This window comes from Carassius gibelio, chromosome A3 (assembly GCF_023724105.1).
Source record: "Carassius gibelio isolate Cgi1373 ecotype wild population from Czech Republic chromosome A3, carGib1.2-hapl.c, whole genome shotgun sequence".
In the NCBI taxonomy this organism is placed as follows: Eukaryota; Metazoa; Chordata; class Actinopteri; order Cypriniformes; family Cyprinidae; genus Carassius; species Carassius gibelio.
Genome location: NC_068373.1, coordinates 4346157 through 4370166, shown reverse-complemented (window position 1 = coordinate 4370166; position 24010 = coordinate 4346157). Strand labels below are relative to the sequence as shown.

Here is a 24010-nt window from a genome sequence, read left to right as displayed (position 1 = left end):
TAATTTGTGAAAAATTTCCAAAAATCTTAAAGCAACTGGTATTACCAGGGGGTCTCCCATCCAAGCACTAAACAGGTCCATACCTCCTAAGATTCAAAAATTGGGCATTGACTCTTTTTTTTTTGCAAGATTATTATGTAATTAGTAAAAATTGCCAAAAATATTACAGCAACTGGTATTTCCAGGCCGTCTCCCATCCAAGTACTAACCAGGCAAAACCTGCTATAATTCAGAGATCGGGCATCGACTTTTTTTTTTTAAATCTTTTTATTTAACTTTCAATTCACAGTTTTTCAATTGCATTATTCCATCCAATTTACTTACATTTCAATACATTTGTATGAATCATTTTTCAACTGATCTACTTAATTTTGCATAATCATACAGCAATAAAAAGAAAGAACATAAATAAAGTACACACACATATATGTTTACAATTACTCAATTGACATCAGCCATTCTCAACCAGATTATAACTCTTTACCAATTGAAACATATTTCTTCCCCCACCTTTTGATTTATGAACCTATTCATAGTCAAAAAATAACTCTTTCCCTTCTTTATCGTCATACTTACAAATCAACCCTCTTTGTATCATTGACATTGATCTTTTACTTTTATTTTTCTCCCTTCAAAATATTTATAGTTCCTTCTTAGAACTACTGCTAGTCTGGCATGACTCAGAACAAAATTAATTAAACAAATATCAGTTATTTTCTTTTTCCCGAAAGTTCCAAACAAAAACAATTTCCCCCATTTCTCCTCGGTCTCAACTTCGACACCCCAGTTTTGTCACATAACCGCTCGTGGTTCTTTTATCTGCTCAACCTGTTCTCCGTCCATCTCAGACTTCCTCTTTGCACTCAGTCTTTTAATCTTTGTTTTCAGTCCCTCTTTACTTTCTCTGTCTCTCTTTTTTCCACCTCTGCTTTCTATCAGTTCTTGTGCAGTATTTTTCTTTTCCTCTTCTTTACCTCTTTCTTTCACATTACTTTCATCTGTCTCCTCCTCTTCCTCGATCTCTTCCGACTGCTCCATCTCCTCCTCCCCATCTTCTGCTTCACTGTAGCTTTCAGGTCTGTCTCGCCATTCCATTTTGCTTCTTCTTTCACTATCTTCAGCTCCGTCTTTCTCTCCACCGCTCACCACATCAGTTGTTCCCTCATCTTGCACCTCTGTTAGAACACTATTCCTCCTTTTATCATATTTTTGACTATCCACTCTCTCTCTCTCTAATCCCATCCATTCTTCACAATCTCTTGCATAATGTCCTCCACCATTGCACTTGAAGCACTTTAATTCAGGGCACTCTCTGATTATGTGCCCTGGCTTGATGCAAAGTCTACAAACACGTATTTGTCTATCATGGATGACACGAAAAAATTCGGTGCCTCTCAGAGTCTCAAATTTTGTGGAGTATGGTAGTGAACGTACCTGTTCCGTGAAGCGAACTTTTAAGAAACGTGTCCCATCAACTGTATCCGTTCCAGGCCACACCCGGCGTTTGATTGGTGAAAGTGGTCGTACTCCCCACTCCTGTAGCTTGGCGAGTATCTTCTCATCCTCTAAGTACACAGGCAAATTGATAAAGGACACCACCATATCATTATTTATTATATCCCTGGCATGCACCATCACTCCTTTCACTCTCACTCCATCCATTAGTTTCCTCTTTGCCTCTTCATCTTTCATTGTGAGCTCATAGACCCTTTCACCTCTCACCCTGCAGCCAATCACTTCTCCACACTCCTTCTTTACTTCCTTCAGCAAATCCATCATTGAAATCTTTTCTGTTCCATCCACCTCTACCTCCACAGTCAGCTCTTTGCTGTACTTCCATTTTGATTTCCCTTGCACTCCTCTGCTATTTTCTTCTCCCTCTTCCCACAAATTCCCTGTGACTTTACTTATCTCTTGTTGCTTTTGGATCTCTGCTTGTTTGACTTTACCTCTTCTTTGCTCCTCCTCTTCATTCCTCCCATTGCTACCTTTTCTCATCATGGTTTGTTCTCTTTCTTTATCTGCAGCCATGCTGTGCTTCTGCAGCATGCTACAAGGAAAAATAAGTCAAAAAACGTCAAAAAAAGTCCCCAAGACAGCCTAAGCTGCCAGGGGGATTTATGGAGGTCAACACTGACTATCCAGCAACTAATGTCCCAAGCAAAAATCTGAAAGCCAAAATATTTAGAACCAAACAATTCAATTAAACAAACAGGATTGAGCATTTCTCTCTGTGCTGCAAGACTATCACTTCCTGTTGGCTCACTGGCGCCGCCAGGCTGGTATGGCCGTAAGCGAAGACTGCTGCAAAGAGAGAGCTATTTAAAGATCTGCCAATCTAATCGCCGGTACATGATATAAGTAGGAAAGAAAACCCTAAAGCTTAAAGCACCTGGTATTCCCAGGCGGTCTCCCATCTAAGTACCAACCAGGCCCAAACCTGCTTAGCTTCCGAGAGCAGACGAGATCAGGCATAGCCAGGTTGTTATGGTCGCAAGCGAAGGCTGCTGCAAAGAGAGGACTATTTAAAGATCAGCCAATCAAATCGCCCATACATTAAGTAGGAATGAAAACCCAAAAGCTAACAGCACCTGGTATTCTGAGGCGGTCTCCCATCCAAGCACTAACCAGGCCAATACCTGCTAAGATTCAAAGATTGGGCATTGACTCTTTTTTTTTTTTTTTTTGCAAGATTATTATATAATTAGTAAAAATTGGCAAAAATATTACAGCAACTGGTATTTCCAGGCCGTCTCCCATCCAAGTACTAACCAGTCAAAACCTGCTATTATTCAGAGATCGGGCATTGACTTTTTTTTTTTTTCAAGATTATTTTATAATTTGTGAAAAATTTCCAATAATATTAGAGCACCTGGTATTCCAAGGCGGTCTCCCATCCAAACACTAAACAGGTCCATAGCTGCTAAGATTCAAAGATTGGGCATTGACTCTTTTTTTTTTTTTTTGCAAGATTATTATATGATTAGTAAAAATTGCCACAAATATTACAGCAACTGGTATTTCCAGGCCGTCTCCCATCCAAGTACTAACCAGTCAAAACCTGCTATTATTCAGAGATTGGGCATTGACTTTTTTTTTTTTTTTCAAGATTATTATATAATTTGTGAAAAATTTGCAAAAATGTTACAGCACCTGGTATTACTAGGCAGTCCCCCATCCGAGTACTAACCAGGCCCAAACCTGCTTAGCTTCCGAGCTCAGACATGATCTGGCATAGCCAGGGTGGTATGGCCATAAGCGAAGACTGCTGCAAAGAGAGAGCTATTTAAAGATCAGCCAATCTAATCGCCAGTACATTATATAAGTAGGAAAGAAAACCCTAAAGCTTAAAGCACCTGGTATTCCCAGGCGATCTCCCATCTAAGTACCAACCAGGCCCAAACCTGCTTAGCTTCCGAGAGCAGACGAGATCAGGCATAGCCAGGTTGTTATGGTCGCAAGCGTAGGCTGCTGCAAAGAGAGGACTATTTAAAGATCAGCCAATCAAATCGCCCATACATTAAGTAGGAATGAAAACCCAAAAGCTTACAGCACCTGGTATTCCGAGGCGGTCTCCCATCCAAGCACTAACCAGGCCAATACCTGCTAAGATTCAGAGATCGGGCATTGACTCTTTTTTTAAGATTATTATATAATTAGTAATAAATTTCCAATAATATTAGAGCACCTGGTATTCCAAGGCGGTCTCCCATCCAAACACTAAACAGGTCCATAGCTGCTAAGATTCAAAGATTGGGCATTGACTCTTTTTTTTTGCAAGATTATTATATAATTAGTACAAATTGCCAAAAATATTACAGCAACTGGTATTTCCAGACCGTCTCCCATCCAAGTACTAACAAGGCAAAACCTGCTACTATTCAGAGATCGGGCATTGACTTTTTGTTTTTTTCAAGATTATTATATAATTTGTGAAAAATTTGCAAAAATCTTAAAGCAACTGGTATTACCAGAGGGTCTCCTATCCAATAACTAACCAGGCCCATACCTGCTAAGATTCAGATATTGGGCATTGACTCTTTTCTTTTTTTCTTGCAAGATTATTATAGAATTTGTGAAAAATTTCCAAAAATCTTACTGCACCTGGTATTACTAGGCAGTCCCCCATTCAAGTACTAACCAGGCCCAAACCTGCTTAGCTTCCGAGCTCAGACATTATCTGGCATAGCCAGGGTGGTATGGCCATAAGCGAAGACTGCTGCAAAGAGAGAGCTATTTAAAGATCAGCCAATCTAATCGCCGGTACATTATATAAGTAGGAAAGAAAACCCTAAAGCTTAAAGCACCTGGTATTCCGAGGCGGTCTCCCATCCAAGCACTAACCAGGCCAATACCTGCTAAGATTCAGAGATCGGGCATTGACTCTTTTTTAAGATTATTATATAATTAGTAATAAATTTCCAATAATATTAGAGCACCTGGTATTCCAAGGCGGTCTCCCATCCAAACACTAAACAGGTCCATAGCTGCTAAGATTCAAAGATTGGGCATTGACTCTTTTTTTTTAATATTATTATATAATTAGTAATACATTTCCAATAATATTAGAGCACCTGGTATTCCAAGGCGGTCTCCCATCCAAACACTAAACAGGTCCATAGCTGCTAAGATTCAAAGATTGGGCATTGACTCTTTTTTATTTTTTTACAAGATTATTATATAATTAGTAAAAATTGCCAAAAATATTACAGCAACTGGTATTTCCAGGCCGTCTCCCATCCAAGTACTAACCAGTCAAAACCTGCTATTATTCAGAGATCGGGCATTGACTTTTTGTTTTTTTTCAAGATTATTATATAATTTGTGAAAAATTTGCAAAAATCTTAAAGCAACTGGTATTACCAGGGGGTCTCCCATCCAATTACTAACCAGGCCCATACCTGCTAAGATTCAGATATTGGGCATTGACTCTTTTCTTTTTTTCTTGCAAGATTATTATATAATTTGTGAAAAATTTCGGCCATTGACTTTTTTTTTTTCAAGATTATTATATAATTTGTGAAAAATGTGCAAAAATCTTAAAGCAACTGGTATTACAAGGGGTTCTCCCATCCAATTACTAACCAGGCCCATACCTGCTAAGATTCAGATATTCGGCATTGACTCTTTTCTTTTTTTCTTGCAAGATTATTATGTAATTTGTGAAAAATTTCCAAAAATCTTACAGCACCTGGTATTACTAGGCAGTCCCCCATCCGAGTACTAACCAGGCCCAAACCTGCTTAGCTTCCGAGCTCAGACATGATCTGGCATAGCCAGGGTGGTATGGCCATAAGCGAAGACTGCTGCAAAGAGAGAGCTATTTAAAGATCAGCCAATCTAATCGCCGGTACATTATATAAGTAGGAAAGAAAACCCTAAAGCTTAAAGCACCTGGTATTCCCAGGCGATCTCCCATCTAAGTACCAACCAGGCCCAAAACTGCTTAGCTTCCGAGAGCAGACGAGATCAGGCATAGCCAGGTTGTTATGGTCGCAAGCGAAGGCTGCTGCAAAGAGAGGACTATTTAAAGATCAGCCAATCAAATCGCACATACATTAAGTAGGAATGAAAACCCAAAAGCTTACAGCACCTGGTATTCCGAGGCGGTCTCCCATCCAAGCACTAACCAGGCCAATACCTGCTAAGATTCAGAGATCGGGCATTGACTCTGTTTTTTTTTTTTTTTTTTTTTTAAGATTATTATATAATTAGTAATAAATTTCCAATAATATTAGAGCACCTGGTATTCCAAGGCGGTCTCCCATCCAAACACTAAACAGGTCCATAGCTGCTAAGATTCAAAGATTGGGCATTGACTCTTTTTTTTTGCAAGATTATTATATAATTAGTACAAATTGCCAAAAATATTACAGCAACTGGTATTTCCGGACCGTCTCCCATCCAAGTACTAACCAGGCAAAACCTGCTACTATTCAGAGATCGGGCATTGTTTTTTTTTTTTTTTCAAGATTATTATATAATTTGTGAAAAATTTGCAAAAATCTTAAAGCAACTGGTATTACCAGAGGGTCTCCTATCCAATAACTAACCAGGCCCATACCTGCTAAGATTCAGATATTGGGCATTGACTCTTTTCTTTTTTTCTTGCAAGATTATTATAGAATTTGTGAAAAATTTCCAAAAATCTTACAGCACATGGTATTACTAGGCAGTCCCCCATTCAAGTACTAACCAGGCCCAAACCTGCTTAGCTTCCGAGCTCAGACATTATCTGGCATAGCCAGGGTGGTATGGCCATAAGCGAAGACTGCTGCAAAGAGAGAGCTATTTAAAGATCAGCCAATCTAATCGCCGGTACATTATATAAGTAGGAAAGAAAACCCTAAAGCTTAAAGCACCTGGTATTCCGAGGCGGTCTCCCATCCAAGCACTAACCAGGCCAATACCTGCTAAGATTCAGAGATCGGGCATTGACTCTTTTTTAAGATTATTATATAATTAGTAATAAATTTCCAATAATATTAGAGCACCTGGTATTCCGAGGCGGTCTCCCATCCAAACACTAAACAGGTCCATAGCTGCTAAGATTCAAAGATTGGGCATTGACTCTTTTTTTTTATATTATTATATAATTAGTAATAAATTTCCAATAATATTAGAGCACCTGGTATTCCGAGGCGGTCTCCCATCTTGCAAGATTATTATATAATTTGTGAAAAATTTCCAAAAATCTTACAGCACCTGGTATTACTAGGCAGTCCCCCATCCGAGTACTAACCAGGCCCAAACCTGCTTAGCTTCCGAGCTCAGACATGATCTGGCATAGCCTTTTTTTTTTTTTTCTTCTCTTTTTTATTGAAATTCACAAATTTACAGTTCAGTTTCAATTGTTCACATTAAACAACATAATCATTTCATTTTTCTTTTTTTTTTTTTTTACCTTCAGAACATAATTTTTACCAGTTATACAAAACCTCTTTTCTCTCTCCTTCTTTTATGAATTTGTTTCCAGTTACAAAGAATTCCTTCACATCATCTCCCCCATATTTATAGCACATTTCAATATCTCTTGTCATTATTGCTTTGAACAAGTCTTTTATTTTGACTTTTCTCCCTTCAAAGTGTGCATAATTCCGTCTAAGTACAACAGCTAATCTGGCGTGGTTTAGAACATAATTGATAAACCAAAAGTCTATTGCTGTCGTCTTCTGAAACACTCCAAATAAAAATATTTTTCCCCATCCCTCCTCCAAATTCACATCATCAAAACAATTATTTTTTAATAGACTTTTTAAGAAAACAAAAAAATCTTTTAATTCATCACATTGCAAAAAATAATGCAAAAATGTCTCATGTTCCTTGTTACATACATCACACATCACATTATTAGCATTATTTATTTTGTTTAGTACTACATTTGTATAGATTCTATTGTGTCTTATTAAGAAGTGATTATTTTCACATTCTATAGTATTGTATTTTATGTCCATATTTGACCATATTTTCTTTACATCCAAGTCTTCAAACACCCTACTCCATACTTTTTCAGATGCTGGCACTTTTATTTGATCCATTATAAACAGGTCATAGACTTTCTTTACGCTAATGCTTTTTATATTATATTTTTCCCCGTCTTTCATTATGTACATCTCAGGCAAATCCTGTTGTTTTTTCTTTACACAACTTTTTTCTATAACATTCACCCATTTCGATGGTAGACTTGCTTTAATTCTTTCATATATATTTTCCACCTTTACTCTGCTCTCCATGCCATCCAACTCACACACTGAGTCATATATACAGTTATTTCTAAGAAAACCTGGAATAACTTCATATATAATATCTTTTACTTGCCTTATTCCGGCTTCTAAGAATTTGGGCTCATACAATGTTTTATAGTTGTGTTTAAATTTATCATTTAAAAACAATGGCAAATTTATAAATGTGTGCACCTCTGTGCAATCATATTCTACTTTTGGCAGGAATTGCCTCCATGCCTCCATCACCTCCCTGTATATGTCTGGCATTCCCACAGTCATTGACTGCTTAAAGCCCATATACCACCCATACTCTCCCATTCTTCCAACATCATCAATGTATTTCTTTAAAAATTCTCTCCAACCAAACTCCCATCTTCCTTCCATATATTTTTTAACAGTTTTTATTCTTATTGCCAACTTTTTTGTTTCTAAATCAATCAGCTTTAGTCCACCTTCCTGTTTCCTCGCCACTAATGTTTTTTGTGCAATTTTCACTCCCTTCCCTTCCCATATAAAATCATGTACAATTTTATTTAACTCATTCATCACCCACTCAGGCATTTCAATTACACTCATTACATATACACATACCGACAGCATAAGATTATTAACCACAATAATTTTCCCTTTTATCCTTAATTTTCTTCCTTTCCATGCAATACAAACTGTTCTTATCTTATTTATCACTCCAGCCCATGTTATATCCCTTGCCTCCTTTGAATCTACCCCTAAATATACACCCAACACTTTCATGTACTTTTCCTCAACCCTCACACCTACATCAGATCTTTCTACTTCTCCTATATACATTATTTCAGATTTTTCTCTATTTATTTTCGCCCCTGATGCCTTTCCATATTTTTCCACCAACTCTAAAACCTTTCCCACACTGCTTATTTCCCTTACTGTCACTGTTGTGTCATCGGCATACTGGTTAATTATACACTTCCCTCCATATGGCAACTCAATTCCTCTTATTCTCTTGTCTCTCTTAATTAATGATGCCAAAGGTTCAACAGAAAGGGCGTATAACAAAGCGGATAGTGGGCAGCCTTGCCGCACTGACCTTCCCACATCAAATGTATCTGTCAATATTCCGTTCACCTTTACACAGCTTCTTGCACTTCCATACAATCTCCTCACCCATCCTACCATTCTCTCCCCAAAACCAAACTTTTCCAAGACCTTAAATAAAAACGTGTGTTCGACCCTATCAAAGGCCTTGTTCCAGTCTATCCCCAACACTATCCCACCCTTCCCATCCCTCTTCATATACTCAATCACATCTCTGATTGTTCCAATTGTATCTGCTATATCTCTTCCAGGAATGCTGTAGCTTTGTGTTGGCTGAATAATATCTCCGATTACTCATTTCATCCTGTTTGCCAAAACTTTGGTGAGTATTTTGTAGTCTGTGTTTAACAAGCTAATCGGCCTATAATTTTCTAAATCTAATTTATTCCCCTTCTTAAAAACTAGTGTTATCACTCCCTCTACCATTTTACTCTGTATTATTTCTGTTCTCTCCATTCCTTTATATACTTCCACTAAAATTGGTGCTACGTCATTTTTATATAATTTGTACCATTCTGTCCCTATCCCATCACTTCCTGGGCTTTTCCCACTTCTTAAACCTTCTATTGCAGCTATAACCTCTTCTTCCTCTATCTCTCTATCACACCATCCCTTTTCTTCTTCCCCTAGCTCCCTCTCTACACACTTCAATACTTCCTCTATACTTGCCTCATCCACACATCCTCTCATATACAACTCACCATAAAACTCTTGCACCCTCTCCAATATATCTACATAGTCTGTTATTATCTCTCTCTTTTTTGAATATATTTCATGGATATATGTCTTACCTTGCCTTCTTTTTTCTAAACCCAGGAAATACCCTGTGCACTTTTCTCCTTCCAGTGCATATTTCGCCTTACTTCTTAAAATTGCTCCTTTGCATTTTTCTTTCTCATATCTCTCTAACCTCATATTTGCTTCTATATACTTTTCCATGCAATATCCTTCTTCATCATCTACTCTGCTGAGTTCTATCCTCACTTGCTCTCTAAGCTCCCTTTCCTCTTTCATCATCCTCTCTTTTCTTTTCTTACTATACCTTATGCTTAAAGCTTTAATTTCATTTTTTACCTCCTCCCATCTCTTACCAATGTCATTATTAAATTCATCTTCCTCCAAGCATTCCTCCAACCACTGATTTTCCTGAAGTAGTAACACTTTCATCTGTTGTCTATACTCCTCTTCTTCAATATACACTGCATTTAGTATCCACATCCCTCCACCCACCTCTCTCCTTCCGACTTTGATCCTAAATCTAACCCCATCATGATCACTAAAGTTATTCTGCTGATGTCTTATTTCATCCATGTAACTTATGGTATCTCCCTGCACTATCACTAAATCAATCCTACTCTGCTTTAATATCCCTTCTCTCATCTGCCTCCTTGTGAACTCTCTCTTCTCCGGATTCTCATGTCTCCATACATCAAGTAATCCCTTATCCCTCATTACTTCCATTAACATTAATCTTGATTTTTCCCACCTGAAACTCCCTCCTTTCCCAACATCCAATCTACTACATATAATGTTAAAGTCGCCTACTATTATGCACCTTCCAACAATTAGATCCCTTAGCTCCTCAATACAACATCTCTTATCATTTTCCACGTTGGGAACATATATATTAATTAATCTGAATTCAATACCTCTGAATTTAAATTCTATAACTAAAATTCTCCCTATCTGATCTCTGTACACCTGCCTTACATTTTCAATCCTATCTTTTTTAATCATTATCGCTACACCCCTTGCATTTTTTGCACCATTATTAAAGTATATATCTCCCTTCCATAAATCCTTTACTTCTCTCACTTTTTCATCATCCCAATTCGTTTCTTGAATACAAATTATATCACTCCTATATGTAAATTTTAATTCCTTCAACTTGTTAATATTCCTTAACCCATTTGCATTTACTGAAGTTACAGAAACCATGCCAGCAAACCAAAGAAAAAATTATATATATATATTTCTTTTTTAACCCAAAACATATAATACCATTATAGAATTCATGTACCAGAGCGTTGTTCTTTTATCAGTTCAATTCTGTCCTTATCTCTCTCCGCCTTTCTTTTGACAGTCAGTTTTTGTAGTGTTGTCTGCATTCGTTGAGGAATCTTACTTTCTTTCCTTTGAGGTACTGCTTGTTGCTCTACTTTTTTCTCTTGTTTAGTTCCCAGTAGCTTTACATCCTCTTCATACTCTTCCTCCTCTTCGTCTTGTTCATCTTGCTTCTCCTCCTCTTCTTCCTCCTCCTCCCTCCTTTCTCCATCATCGGCCTCCTCACCAGCTGTTCCAGCTCTCTGTCCCCTTACAGCTCCATCCTGTCCATTACCACTTTCTCTTCCATCTTTTGTAACCTCCATGTCATCCTCGCTCACTGTGCTTTGCTTCTCTGTTTGATCGTCCTCCCTCCTCTCATCGTCTTCACTTTGCTCACCCTCCTCCTCTATTACTCTCTCTGTTTGCTCTCCACACTCCCTTGCATAGTGGCCTTCCTTGCCACATGAAAAACATTTAAACTCTGGGCATTCTCGAAATAAATATCCTGTTTTAATGCACAACCTGCATACACGCACCTGCCTGTCGTGTATGACACGAAAGTACTCTGTGCCTCTTAATGTTTCAAACCTGGTTGAATATGGGAGTGAGCGAACTTCATCAGTGAACCGGACTTTTAAAAATCTCGTTCCATCTAAAATATCAGTTCCTGGCCATACCCGGCGCTTAATGGCAGACAGTGGTTTAACTCCCCATTCTTCCAGCTTTGCAAAAATCTTCTGATCTTCCAAATAAACTGGCAGGTTAATAAATGACACTACCATTTCATTGTTCACAATGTCTCTGGCGTGCACCATTGCTCCTTTTACTCTAACACCGTCCATCAGTTTACTCTTGGCCATATCATCCTTCATTGTAAGTTCGTATGACCTTTCTCCTCTCACTCTGCATCCCACCACTTCTCCACACTCCTTCTTTACACCTCTTAATAAGTCCATCATAGAGATTTTTTCTGTTCCTGCCACTTCAACTTCCACAGTCAACTCTTTGGAATATTTCTCATGGTGTTCTCCACATACCTCTTTTCTGATATTCCTCCTTTCATCGCTTGCATTCATGGAAGATTGATGTCCTTTTCCGCTGTCATTATCCATGCTTTGTCCATTGTTTGCTTGTCCGTCTTTCATTTTGAGTTCTTTGTTTGCTGCCATGCTTTCTATTTCCATCACAGAAATAAAACTGTATTTGATGGTCCCCCAAACAGCAAAGGCTGCTGGGGGAACACTTTAGACACAAAATAAACTTTAACTTTTGAAAACAAAGGTTATTTCAAAAATAAAAACGAATTTAAATACTGTTTTAGATGTAAAGATTCTCTGTTTGCTCTTTCAGCTACTCACTTCCTGGACTGTACCACTATCGGGCATAGCCAGGGTGGTATGGCCATAAGCGAAGACTGCTGCAAAGAGAGAGCTATTTAAAGATCAGCCAATCTAATCGCCGGTACATTATATAAGTAGGAAAGAAAACCCTAAAGCTTAAAGCACCTGGTATTCCCAGGTGGTCTCCCATCTTAGTACCAAACAGGCCCAAACCTGCTTAGCTTCCGAGAGCAGACGAGATCAGGCATAGCCAGGTTGTTATGGTCGCAAGCGAAGGCTGCTGCAAAGAGAGGACTATTTAAAGATCAGCCAATCAAATTGCCCATACATTAAGTAGGAATGAAAACCCAAAAGCTTACAGCACCTGGTATTCCGAGGCGGTCTCCCATCCAAGCACTAACCAGGCCAATACCTGCTAAGATTCAGAGATCGGGCATTGACTCTTTTTTTAAGATTATTATATAATTAGTAATAAATTTCCAATAATATTAGAGCACCTGGTATTCCAAGGCGGTCTCCCATCCAAACACTAAACAGGTCCATAGCTGCTAAGATTCAAAGATTGGGCATAGACTCTTTTTTTTTGCAAGATTATTATATAATTAGTACAAATTGCCAAAAATATTACAGCAACTGGTATTTCCAGACCGTCTCCCATCCAAGTACTAACCAGGCAAAACCTGCTACTATTCAGAGATCGGGCATTGACTTTTTTTTTTTTTTTCAAGATTATTATATAATTTGTGAAAAATTTGCAAAAATCTTAAAGCAACTGGTATTACCAGAGGGTCTCCCATCCAATAACTAACCAGGCCCATACCTGCTAAGATTCAGATATTGGGCATTGACTCTTTTCTTTTTTTCTTGCAAGATTATTATAGAATTTGTGAAAAATTTCCAAAAATCTTACAACACATGGTATTACTAGGCAGTCCCCCATTCAAGTACTAACCAGGCCCAAACCTGCTTAGCTTCCGAGCTCAGACATTATCTGGCATAGCCAGGGTGGTATGGCCATAAGCGAAGACTGCTGCAAAGAGAGAGCTATTTAAAGATCAGCCAATCTAATCGCCGGTACATTATATAAGTAGGAAAGAAAACCCTAAAGCTTAAAGCACCTGGTATTCCTAGGCGGTCTCCCATCCAAGCACTAACCAGGCCAATACCTGCTAAGATTCAGAGATCGGGCATTGACTCTTTTTTAAGATTATTATATAATTAGTAAAAATTGCCAAAAATATTACAGCAACTGGTATTTCCAGGCCGTCTCCCATCCAAGTACTAACCAGTCAAAACCTGCTATTATTCAGAGATCGGGCATTGACTTTTTGTTTTTTTTCAAGATTATTATATAATTTGTGAAAAATTTGCAAAAATCTTAAAGCAACTGGTATTACCAGGGGGTCTCCCATCCAATTACTAACCAGGCCCATACCTGCTAAGATTCAGATATTGGGCATTGCCTCTTTTCTTTTTTTCTTGCAAGATTATTATATAATTTGTGAAAATTTTCGGGCATTGACTTTTTTTTTTTCAAGATTATTATATAATTTGTGAAAAATGTGCAAAAATCTTAAAGCAACTGGTATTACCAGGGGGTCTCCCATCCAATTACTAACCAGGCCCATACCTGCTAAGATTCAGATATTGGGCATTGACTCTTTTCTTTTTTTCTTGCAAGATTTTTATATAATTTGTGAAAAATTTCCAAAAATCTTACAGCACCTTGTATTACTAGGCAGTCCCCCATCCGAGTACTAACCAGGCCCAAACCTGCTTAGCTTCCGAGCTCAGACATGATCTGGCATAGCCAGGGTGGTATGGCCATAAGCGAAGACTGCTGCAAAGAGAGAGCTATTTAAAGATCAGCCAATCTAATCGCCGGTACATTATATAAGTAGGAAAGAAAACCCTAAAGCTTAAAGCACCTGGTATTCCCAGGTGGTCTCCCATCTTAGTACCAACCAGGCCCATACCTGCTAAGATTCAGATATTGGGCATTGACTCTTTTCTTTTTTTCTTGCAAGATTATTATATAATTTGTGAAAAATTTCGGCCATTGACTTTTTTTTTTTCAAGATTATTATATAATTTGTGAAAAATGTGCAAAAATCTTAAAGCAACTGGTATTACAAGGGGTTCTCCCATCCAATTACTAACCAGGCCCATACCTGCTAAGATTCAGATATTCGGCATTGACTCTTTTCTTTTTTTCTTGCAAGATTATTATGTAATTTGTGAAAAATTTCCAAAAATCTTACAGCACCTGGTATTACTAGGCAGTCCCCCATCCGAGTACTAACCAGGCCCAAACCTGCTTAGCTTCCGAGCTCAGACATGATCTGGCATAGCCAGGGTGGTATGGCCATAAGCGAAGACTGCTGCAAAGAGAGAGCTATTTAAAGATCAGCCAATCTAATCGCCGGTACATTATATAAGTAGGAAAGAAAACCCTAAAGCTTAAAGCACCTGGTATTCCCAGGCGATCTCCCATCTAAGTACCAACCAGGCCCAAAACTGCTTAGCTTCCGAGAGCAGACGAGATCAGGCATAGCCAGGTTGTTATGGTCGCAAGCGAAGGCTGCTGCAAAGAGAGGACTATTTAAAGATCAGCCAATCAAATCGCACATACATTAAGTAGGAATGAAAACCCAAAAGCTTACAGCACCTGGTATTCCGAGGCGGTCTCCCATCCAAGCACTAACCAGGCCAATACCTGCTAAGATTCAGAGATCGGGCATTGACTCTGTTTTTTTTTTTTTTTTTTTTTTAAGATTATTATATAATTAGTAATAAATTTCCAATAATATTAGAGCACCTGGTATTCCAAGGCGGTCTCCCATCCAAACACTAAACAGGTCCATAGCTGCTAAGATTCAAAGATTGGGCATTGACTCTTTTTTTTTGCAAGATTATTATATAATTAGTACAAATTGCCAAAAATATTACAGCAACTGGTATTTCCGGACCGTCTCCCATCCAAGTACTAACCAGGCAAAACCTGCTACTATTCAGAGATCGGGCATTGTTTTTTTTTTTTTTTCAAGATTATTATATAATTTGTGAAAAATTTGCAAAAATCTTAAAGCAACTGGTATTACCAGAGGGTCTCCTATCCAATAACTAACCAGGCCCATACCTGCTAAGATTCAGATATTGGGCATTGACTCTTTTCTTTTTTTCTTGCAAGATTATTATAGAATTTGTGAAAAATTTCCAAAAATCTTACAGCACATGGTATTACTAGGCAGTCCCCCATTCAAGTACTAACCAGGCCCAAACCTGCTTAGCTTCCGAGCTCAGACATTATCTGGCATAGCCAGGGTGGTATGGCCATAAGCGAAGACTGCTGCAAAGAGAGAGCTATTTAAAGATCAGCCAATCTAATCGCCGGTACATTATATAAGTAGGAAAGAAAACCCTAAAGCTTAAAGCACCTGGTATTCCGAGGCGGTCTCCCATCCAAGCACTAACCAGGCCAATACCTGCTAAGATTCAGAGATCGGGCATTGACTCTTTTTTAAGATTATTATATAATTAGTAATAAATTTCCAATAATATTAGAGCACCTGGTATTCCGAGGCGGTCTCCCATCCAAACACTAAACAGGTCCATAGCTGCTAAGATTCAAAGATTGGGCATTGACTCTTTTTTTTTATATTATTATATAATTAGTAATAAATTTCCAATAATATTAGAGCACCTGGTATTCCGAGGCGGTCTCCCATCTTGCAAGATTATTATATAATTTGTGAAAAATTTCCAAAAATCTTACAGCACCTGGTATTACTAGGCAGTCCCCCATCCGAGTACTAACCAGGCCCAAACCTGCTTAGCTTCCGAGCTCAGACATGATCTGGCATAGCCTTTTTTTTTTTTTTCTTCTCTTTTTTATTGAAATTCACAAATTTACAGTTCAGTTTCAATTGTTCACATTAAACAACATAATCATTTCATTTTTCTTTTTTTTTTTTTTTACCTTCAGAACATAATTTTTACCAGTTATACAAAACCTCTTTTCTCTCTCCTTCTTTTATGAATTTGTTTCCAGTTACAAAGAATTCCTTCACATCATCTCCCCCATATTTATAGCACATTTCAATATCTCTTGTCATTATTGCTTTGAACAAGTCTTTTATTTTGACTTTTCTCCCTTCAAAGTGTGCATAATTCCGTCTAAGTACAACAGCTAATCTGGCGTGGTTTAGAACATAATTGATAAACCAAAAGTCTATTGCTGTCGTCTTCTGAAACACTCCAAATAAAAATATTTTTCCCCATCCCTCCTCCAAATTCACATCATCAAAACAATTATTTTTTAATAGACTTTTTAAGAAAACAAAAAAATCTTTTAATTCATCACATTGCAAAAAATAATGCAAAAATGTCTCATGTTCCTTGTTACATACATCACACATCACATTATTAGCATTATTTATTTTGTTTAGTACTACATTTGTATAGATTCTATTGTGTCTTATTAAGAAGTGATTATTTTCACATTCTATAGTATTGTATTTTATGTCCATATTTGACCATATTTTCTTTACATCCAAGTCTTCAAACACCCTACTCCATACTTTTTCAGATGCTGGCACTTTTATTTGATCCATTATAAACAGGTCATAGACTTTCTTTACGCTAATGCTTTTTATATTATATTTTTCCCCGTCTTTCATTATGTACATCTCAGGCAAATCCTGTTGTTTTTTCTTTACACAACTTTTTTCTATAACATTCACCCATTTCGATGGTAGACTTGCTTTAATTCTTTCATATATATTTTCCACCTTTACTCTGCTCTCCATGCCATCCAACTCACACACTGAGTCATATATACAGTTATTTCTAAGAAAACCTGGAATAACTTCATATATAATATCTTTTACTTGCCTTATTCCGGCTTCTAAGAATTTGGGCTCATACAATGTTTTATAGTTGTGTTTAAATTTATCATTTAAAAACAATGGCAAATTTATAAATGTGTGCACCTCTGTGCAATCATATTCTACTTTTGGCAGGAATTGCCTCCATGCCTCCATCACCTCCCTGTATATGTCTGGCATTCCCACAGTCATTGACTGCTTAAAGCCCATATACCACCCATACTCTCCCATTCTTCCAACATCATCAATGTATTTCTTTAAAAATTCTCTCCAACCAAACTCCCATCTTCCTTCCATATATTTTTTAACAGTTTTTATTCTTATTGCCAACTTTTTTGTTTCTAAATCAATCAGCTTTAGTCCACCTTCCTGTTTCCTCGCCACTAATGTTTTTTGTGCAATTTTCACTCCCTTCCCTTCCCATATAAAATCATGTACAATTTTATTTAACTCATTCATCACCCACTCAGGCATTTCAATTACACTCATTACATATACACATACCGACAGCATAAGATTATTAACCACAATAATTTTCCCTTTTATCCTTAATTTTCTTCCTTTCCATGCAATACAAACTGTTCTTATCTTATTTATCACTCCAGCCCATGTTATATCCCTTGCCTCCTTTGAATCTACCCCTAAATATACACCCAACACTTTCATGTACTTTTCCTCAACCCTCACACCTACATCAGATCTTTCTACTTCTCCTATATACATTATTTCAGATTTTTCTCTATTTATTTTCGCCCCTGATGCCTTTCCATATTTTTCCACCAACTCTAAAACCTTTCCCACACTGCTTATTTCCCTTACTGTCACTGTTGTGTCATCGGCATACTGGTTAATTATACACTTCCCTCCATATGGCAACTCAATTCCTCTTATTCTCTTGTCTCTCTTAATTAATGATGCCAAAGGTTCAACAGAAAGGGCGTATAACAAAGCGGATAGTGGGCAGCCTTGCCGCACTGACCTTCCCACATCAAATGTATCTGTCAATATTCCGTTCACCTTTACACAGCTTCTTGCACTTCCATACAATCTCCTCACCCATCCTACCATTCTCTCCCCAAAACCAAACTTTTCCAAGACCTTAAATAAAAACGTGTGTTCGACCCTATCAAAGGCCTTGTTCCAGTCTATCCCCAACACTATCCCACCCTTCCCATCCCTCTTCATATACTCAATCACATCTCTGATTGTTCCAATTGTATCTGCTATATCTCTTCCAGGAATGCTGTAGCTTTGTGTTGGCTGAATAATATCTCCGATTACTCATTTCATCCTGTTTGCCAAAACTTTGGTGAGTATTTTGTAGTCTGTGTTTAACAAGCTAATCGGCCTATAATTTTCTAAATCTAATTTATTCCCCTTCTTAAAAACTAGTGTTATCACTCCCTCTACCATTTTACTCTGTATTATTTCTGTTCTCTCCATTCCTTTATATACTTCCACTAAAATTGGTGCTACATCATTTTTATATAATTTGTACCATTCTGTCCCTATCCCATCACTTCCTGGGCTTTTCCCACTTCTTAAACCTTCTATTGCAGCTATAACCTCTTCTTCCTCTATCTCTCTATCACACCATCCCTTTTCTTCTTCCCCTAGCTCCCTCTCTACACACTTCAATACTTCCTCTATACTTGCCTCATCCACACATCCTCTCATATACAACTCACCATAAAACTCTTGCACCCTCTCCAATATATCTACATAGTCTGTTATTATCTCTCTCTTTTTTGAATATATTTCATGGATATATGTCTTACCTTGCCTTCTTTTTTCTAAACCCAGGAAATACCCTGTGCACTTTTCTCCTTCCAGTGCATATTTCGCCTTACTTCTTAAAATTGCTCCTTTGCATTTTTCTTTCTCATATCTCTCTAACCTCATATTTGCTTCTATATACTTTTCCATGCAATATCCTTCTTCATCATCTACTCTGCTGAGTTCTATCCTCACTTGCTCTCTAAGCTCCCTTTCCTCTTTCATCATCCTCTCTTTTCTTTTCTTACTATACCTTATGCTTAAAGCTTTAATTTCATTTTTTACCTCCTCCCATCTCTTACCAATGTCATTATTAAATTCATCTTCCTCCAAGCATTCCTCCAACCACTGATTTTCCTGAAGTAGTAACACTTTCATCTGTTGTCTATACTCCTCTTCTTCAATATACACTGCATTTAGTATCCACATCCCTCCACCCACCTCTCTCCTTCCGACTTTGATCCTAAATCTAACCCCATCATGATCACTAAAGTTATTCTGCTGATGTCTTATTTCATCCATGTAACTTATGGTATCTCCCTGCACTATCACTAAATCAATCCTACTCTGCTTTAATATCCCTTCTCTCATCTGCCTCCTTGTGAACTCTCTCTTCTCCGGATTCTCATGTCTCCATACATCAAGTAATCCCTTATCCCTCATTACTTCCATTAACATTAATCTTGATTTTTCCCACCTGAAACTCCCTCCTTTCCCAACATCCAATCTACTACATATAATGTTAAAGTCGCCTACTATTATGCACCTTCCAACAATTAGATCCCTTAGCTCCTCAATACAACATCTCTTATCATTTTCCACGTTGGGAACATATATATTAATTAATCTGAATTCAATACCTCTGAATTTAAATTCTATAACTAAAATTCTCCCTATCTGATCTCTGTACACCTGCCTTACATTTTCAATCCTATCTTTTTTAATCATTATCGCTACACCCCTTGCATTTTTTGCACCATTATTAAAGTATATATCTCCCTTCCATAAATCCTTTACTTCTCTCACTTTTTCATCATCCCAATTCGTTTCTTGAATACAAATTATATCACTCCTATATGTAAATTTTAATTCCTTCAACTTGTTAATATTCCTTAACCCATTTGCATTTACTGAAGTTACAGAAACCATGCCAGCAAACCAAAGAAAAAATTATATATATATATTTCTTTTTTAACCCAAAACATATAATACCATTATAGAATTCATGTACCAGAGCGTTGTTCTTTTATCAGTTCAATTCTGTCCTTATCTCTCTCCGCCTTTCTTTTGACAGTCAGTTTTTGTAGTGTTGTCTGCATTCGTTGAGGAATCTTACTTTCTTTCCTTTGAGGTACTGCTTGTTGCTCTACTTTTTTCTCTTGTTTAGTTCCCAGTAGCTTTACATCCTCTTCATACTCTTCCTCCTCTTCGTCTTGTTCATCTTGCTTCTCCTCCTCTTCTTCCTCCTCCTCCCTCCTTTCTCCATCATCGGCCTCCTCACCAGCTGTTCCAGCTCTCTGTCCCCTTACAGCTCCATCCTGTCCATTACCACTTTCTCTTCCATCTTTTGTAACCTCCATGTCATCCTCGCTCACTGTGCTTTGCTTCTCTGTTTGATCGTCCTCCCTCCTCTCATCGTCTTCACTTTGCTCACCCTCCTCCTCTATTACTCTCTCTGTTTGCTCTCCACACTCCCTTGCATAGTGGCCTTCCTTGCCACATGAAAAACATTTAAACTCTGGGCATTCTCGAAATAAATATCCTGTTTTAATGCACAACCTGCATACACGCACCTGCCTGTCGTGTATGACACGAAAGTACTCTGTGCCTCTTAATGTTTCAAACCTGGTTGAATATGGGAGTGAGCGAACTTCATCAGTGAACCGGACTTTTAAAAATCTCGTTCCATCTAAAATATCAGTTCCTGGCCATACCCGGCGCTTAATGGCAGACAGTGGTTTAACTCCCCATTCTTCCAGCTTTGCAAAAATCTTCTGATCTTCCAAATAAACTGGCAGGTTAATAAATGACACTACCATTTCATTGTTCACAATGTCTCTGGCGTGCACCATTGCTCCTTTTACTCTAACACCGTCCATCAGTTTACTCTTGGCCATATCATCCTTCATTGTAAGTTCGTATGACCTTTCTCCTCTCACTCTGCATCCCACCACTTCTCCACACTCCTTCTTTACACCTCTTAATAAGTCCATCATAGAGATTTTTTCTGTTCCTGCCACTTCAACTTCCACAGTCAACTCTTTGGAATATTTCTCATGGTGTTCTCCACATACCTCTTTTCTGATATTCCTCCTTTCATCGCTTGCATTCATGGAAGATTGATGTCCTTTTCCGCTGTCATTATCCATGCTTTGTCCATTGTTTGCTTGTCCGTCTTTCATTTTGAGTTCTTTGTTTGCTGCCATGCTTTCTATTTCCATCACAGAAATAAAACTGTATTTGATGGTCCCCCAAACAGCAAAGGCTGCTGGGGGAACACTTTAGACACAAAATAAACTTTAACTTTTGAAAACAAAGGTTATTTCAAAAATAAAAACGAATTTAAATACTGTTTTAGATGTAAAGATTCTCTGTTTGCTCTTTCAGCTACTCACTTCCTGGACTGTACCACTATCGGGCATAGCCAGGGTGGTATGGCCATAAGCGAAGACTGCTGCAAAGAGAGAGCTATTTAAAGATCAGCCAATCTAATCGCCGGTACATTATATAAGTAGGAAAGAAAACCCTAAAGCTTAAAGCACCTGGTATTCCCAGGTGGTCTCCCATCTTAGTACCAAACAGGCCCAAACCTGCTTAGCTTCCGAGAGCAGACGAGATCAGGCATAGCCAGGTTGTTATGGTCGCAAGCGAAGGCTGCTGCAAAGAGAGGACTATTTAAAGATCAGCCAATCAAATTGCCCATACATTAAGTAGGAATGAAAACCCAAAAGCTTACAGCACCTGGTATTCCGAGGCGGTCTCCCATCCAAGCACTAACCAGGCCAATACCTGCTAAGATTCAGAGATCGGGCATTGACTCTTTTTTTAAGATTATTATATAATTAGTAATAAATTTCCAATAATATTAGAGCACCTGGTATTCCAAGGCGGTCTCCCATCCAAACACTAAACAGGTCCATAGCTGCTAAGATTCAAAGATTGGGCATAGACTCTTTTTTTTTGCAAGATTATTATATAATTAGTACAAATTGCCAAAAATATTACAGCAACTGGTATTTCCAGACCGTCTCCCATCCAAGTACTAACCAGGCAAAACCTGCTACTATTCAGAGATCGGGCATTGACTTTTTTTTTTTTTTTCAAGATTATTATATAATTTGTGAAAAATTTGCAAAAATCTTAAAGCAACTGGTATTACCAGAGGGTCTCCCATCCAATAACTAACCAGGCCCATACCTGCTAAGATTCAGATATTGGGCATTGACTCTTTTCTTTTTTTCTTGCAAGATTATTATAGAATTTGTGAAAAATTTCCAAAAATCTTACAACACATGGTATTACTAGGCAGTCCCCCATTCAAGTACTAACCAGGCCCAAACCTGCTTAGCTTCCGAGCTCAGACATTATCTGGCATAGCCAGGGTGGTATGGCCATAAGCGAAGACTGCTGCAAAGAGAGAGCTATTTAAAGATCAGCCAATCTAATCGCCGGTACATTATATAAGTAGGAAAGAAAACCCTAAAGCTTAAAGCACCTGGTATTCCTAGGCGGTCTCCCATCCAAGCACTAACCAGGCCAATACCTGCTAAGATTCAGAGATCGGGCATTGACTCTTTTTTAAGATTATTATATAATTAGTAAAAATTGCCAAAAATATTACAGCAACTGGTATTTCCAGGCCGTCTCCCATCCAAGTACTAACCAGTCAAAACCTGCTATTATTCAGAGATCGGGCATTGACTTTTTGTTTTTTTTCAAGATTATTATATAATTTGTGAAAAATTTGCAAAAATCTTAAAGCAACTGGTATTACCAGGGGGTCTCCCATCCAATTACTAACCAGGCCCATACCTGCTAAGATTCAGATATTGGGCATTGCCTCTTTTCTTTTTTTCTTGCAAGATTATTATATAATTTGTGAAAATTTTCGGGCATTGACTTTTTTTTTTTCAAGATTATTATATAATTTGTGAAAAATGTGCAAAAATCTTAAAGCAACTGGTATTACCAGGGGGTCTCCCATCCAATTACTAACCAGGCCCATACCTGCTAAGATTCAGATATTGGGCATTGACTCTTTTCTTTTTTTCTTGCAAGATTTTTATATAATTTGTGAAAAATTTCCAAAAATCTTACAGCACCTTGTATTACTAGGCAGTCCCCCATCCGAGTACTAACCAGGCCCAAACCTGCTTAGCTTCCGAGCTCAGACATGATCTGGCATAGCCAGGGTGGTATGGCCATAAGCGAAGACTGCTGCAAAGAGAGAGCTATTTAAAGATCAGCCAATCTAATCGCCGGTACATTATATAAGTAGGAAAGAAAACCCTAAAGCTTAAAGCACCTGGTATTCCCAGGTGGTCTCCCATCTTAGTACCAACCAGGCCCAAACCTGCTTAGCTTCCGAGAGCAGACGAGATCAGGCATAGCCAGGTTGTTATGGTCGCAAGCGAAGGCTGCTGCAAAGAGAGGACTATTTAAAGATCAGCCAATCAAATTGCCCATACATTAAGTAGGAATGAAAACCCAAAAGCTTACAGCACCTGGTATTCCGAGGCGGTCTCCCATCCAAGCACTAACCAGGCCAATACCTGCTAAGATTCAGAGATCGGGCATTGACTCTTTTTTAAGATTATTATATAATTAGTAAAAATTGCCAAAAATATTACAGCAACTGGTATTTCCAGGCCGTCTCCCATCCAAGTACTAACCAGTCAAAACCTGCTATTATTCAGAGATCGGGCATTGACTTTTTGTTTTTTTTCAAGATTATTATATAATTTGTGAAAAATTTGCAAAAATCTTAAAGCAACTGGTATTACCAGGGGGTCTCCCATCCAATTACTAACCAGGCCCATACCTGCTAAGATTCAGATATTGGGCATTGACTCTTTTCTTTTTTTCTTGCAAGATTATTATATAATTTGTGAAAATTTTCGGGCATTGACTTTTTTTTTTTCAAGATTATTATATAATTTGTGAA

The 24010-nt window shown here is 37.9% G+C and overlaps 12 pseudogenes; all 12 read right to left on the bottom strand.

The window, feature by feature from the left end:
• Positions 1-2380: 2380 nt before the first annotated feature.
• Positions 2381-2499, bottom strand: LOC127958683 (uncharacterized; annotated as a pseudogene).
• A 642-nt stretch (positions 2500-3141) lies between these two features.
• On the bottom strand, positions 3142-3260 carry LOC127963269 (uncharacterized; annotated as a pseudogene).
• An 84-nt stretch (positions 3261-3344) lies between these two features.
• Positions 3345-3463, bottom strand: LOC127960570 (uncharacterized; annotated as a pseudogene).
• Positions 3464-5179: 1716 nt separating this feature from the next.
• On the bottom strand, positions 5180-5298 carry LOC127961219 (uncharacterized; annotated as a pseudogene).
• An 84-nt stretch (positions 5299-5382) lies between these two features.
• Positions 5383-5501, bottom strand: LOC127961278 (uncharacterized; annotated as a pseudogene).
• A 6836-nt stretch (positions 5502-12337) lies between these two features.
• LOC127959282 (uncharacterized) lies at positions 12338-12456 on the bottom strand (annotated as a pseudogene).
• A 1441-nt stretch (positions 12457-13897) lies between these two features.
• On the bottom strand, positions 13898-14016 carry LOC127964299 (uncharacterized; annotated as a pseudogene).
• A 422-nt stretch (positions 14017-14438) lies between these two features.
• On the bottom strand, positions 14439-14557 carry LOC127961215 (uncharacterized; annotated as a pseudogene).
• Positions 14558-14641: 84 nt separating this feature from the next.
• Positions 14642-14760, bottom strand: LOC127961272 (uncharacterized; annotated as a pseudogene).
• A 6836-nt stretch (positions 14761-21596) lies between these two features.
• Positions 21597-21715, bottom strand: LOC127959227 (uncharacterized; annotated as a pseudogene).
• Positions 21716-23156: 1441 nt separating this feature from the next.
• LOC127964296 (uncharacterized) lies at positions 23157-23275 on the bottom strand (annotated as a pseudogene).
• Positions 23276-23359: 84 nt separating this feature from the next.
• Positions 23360-23478, bottom strand: LOC127966269 (uncharacterized; annotated as a pseudogene).
• Positions 23479-24010: the final 532 nt, after the last annotated feature.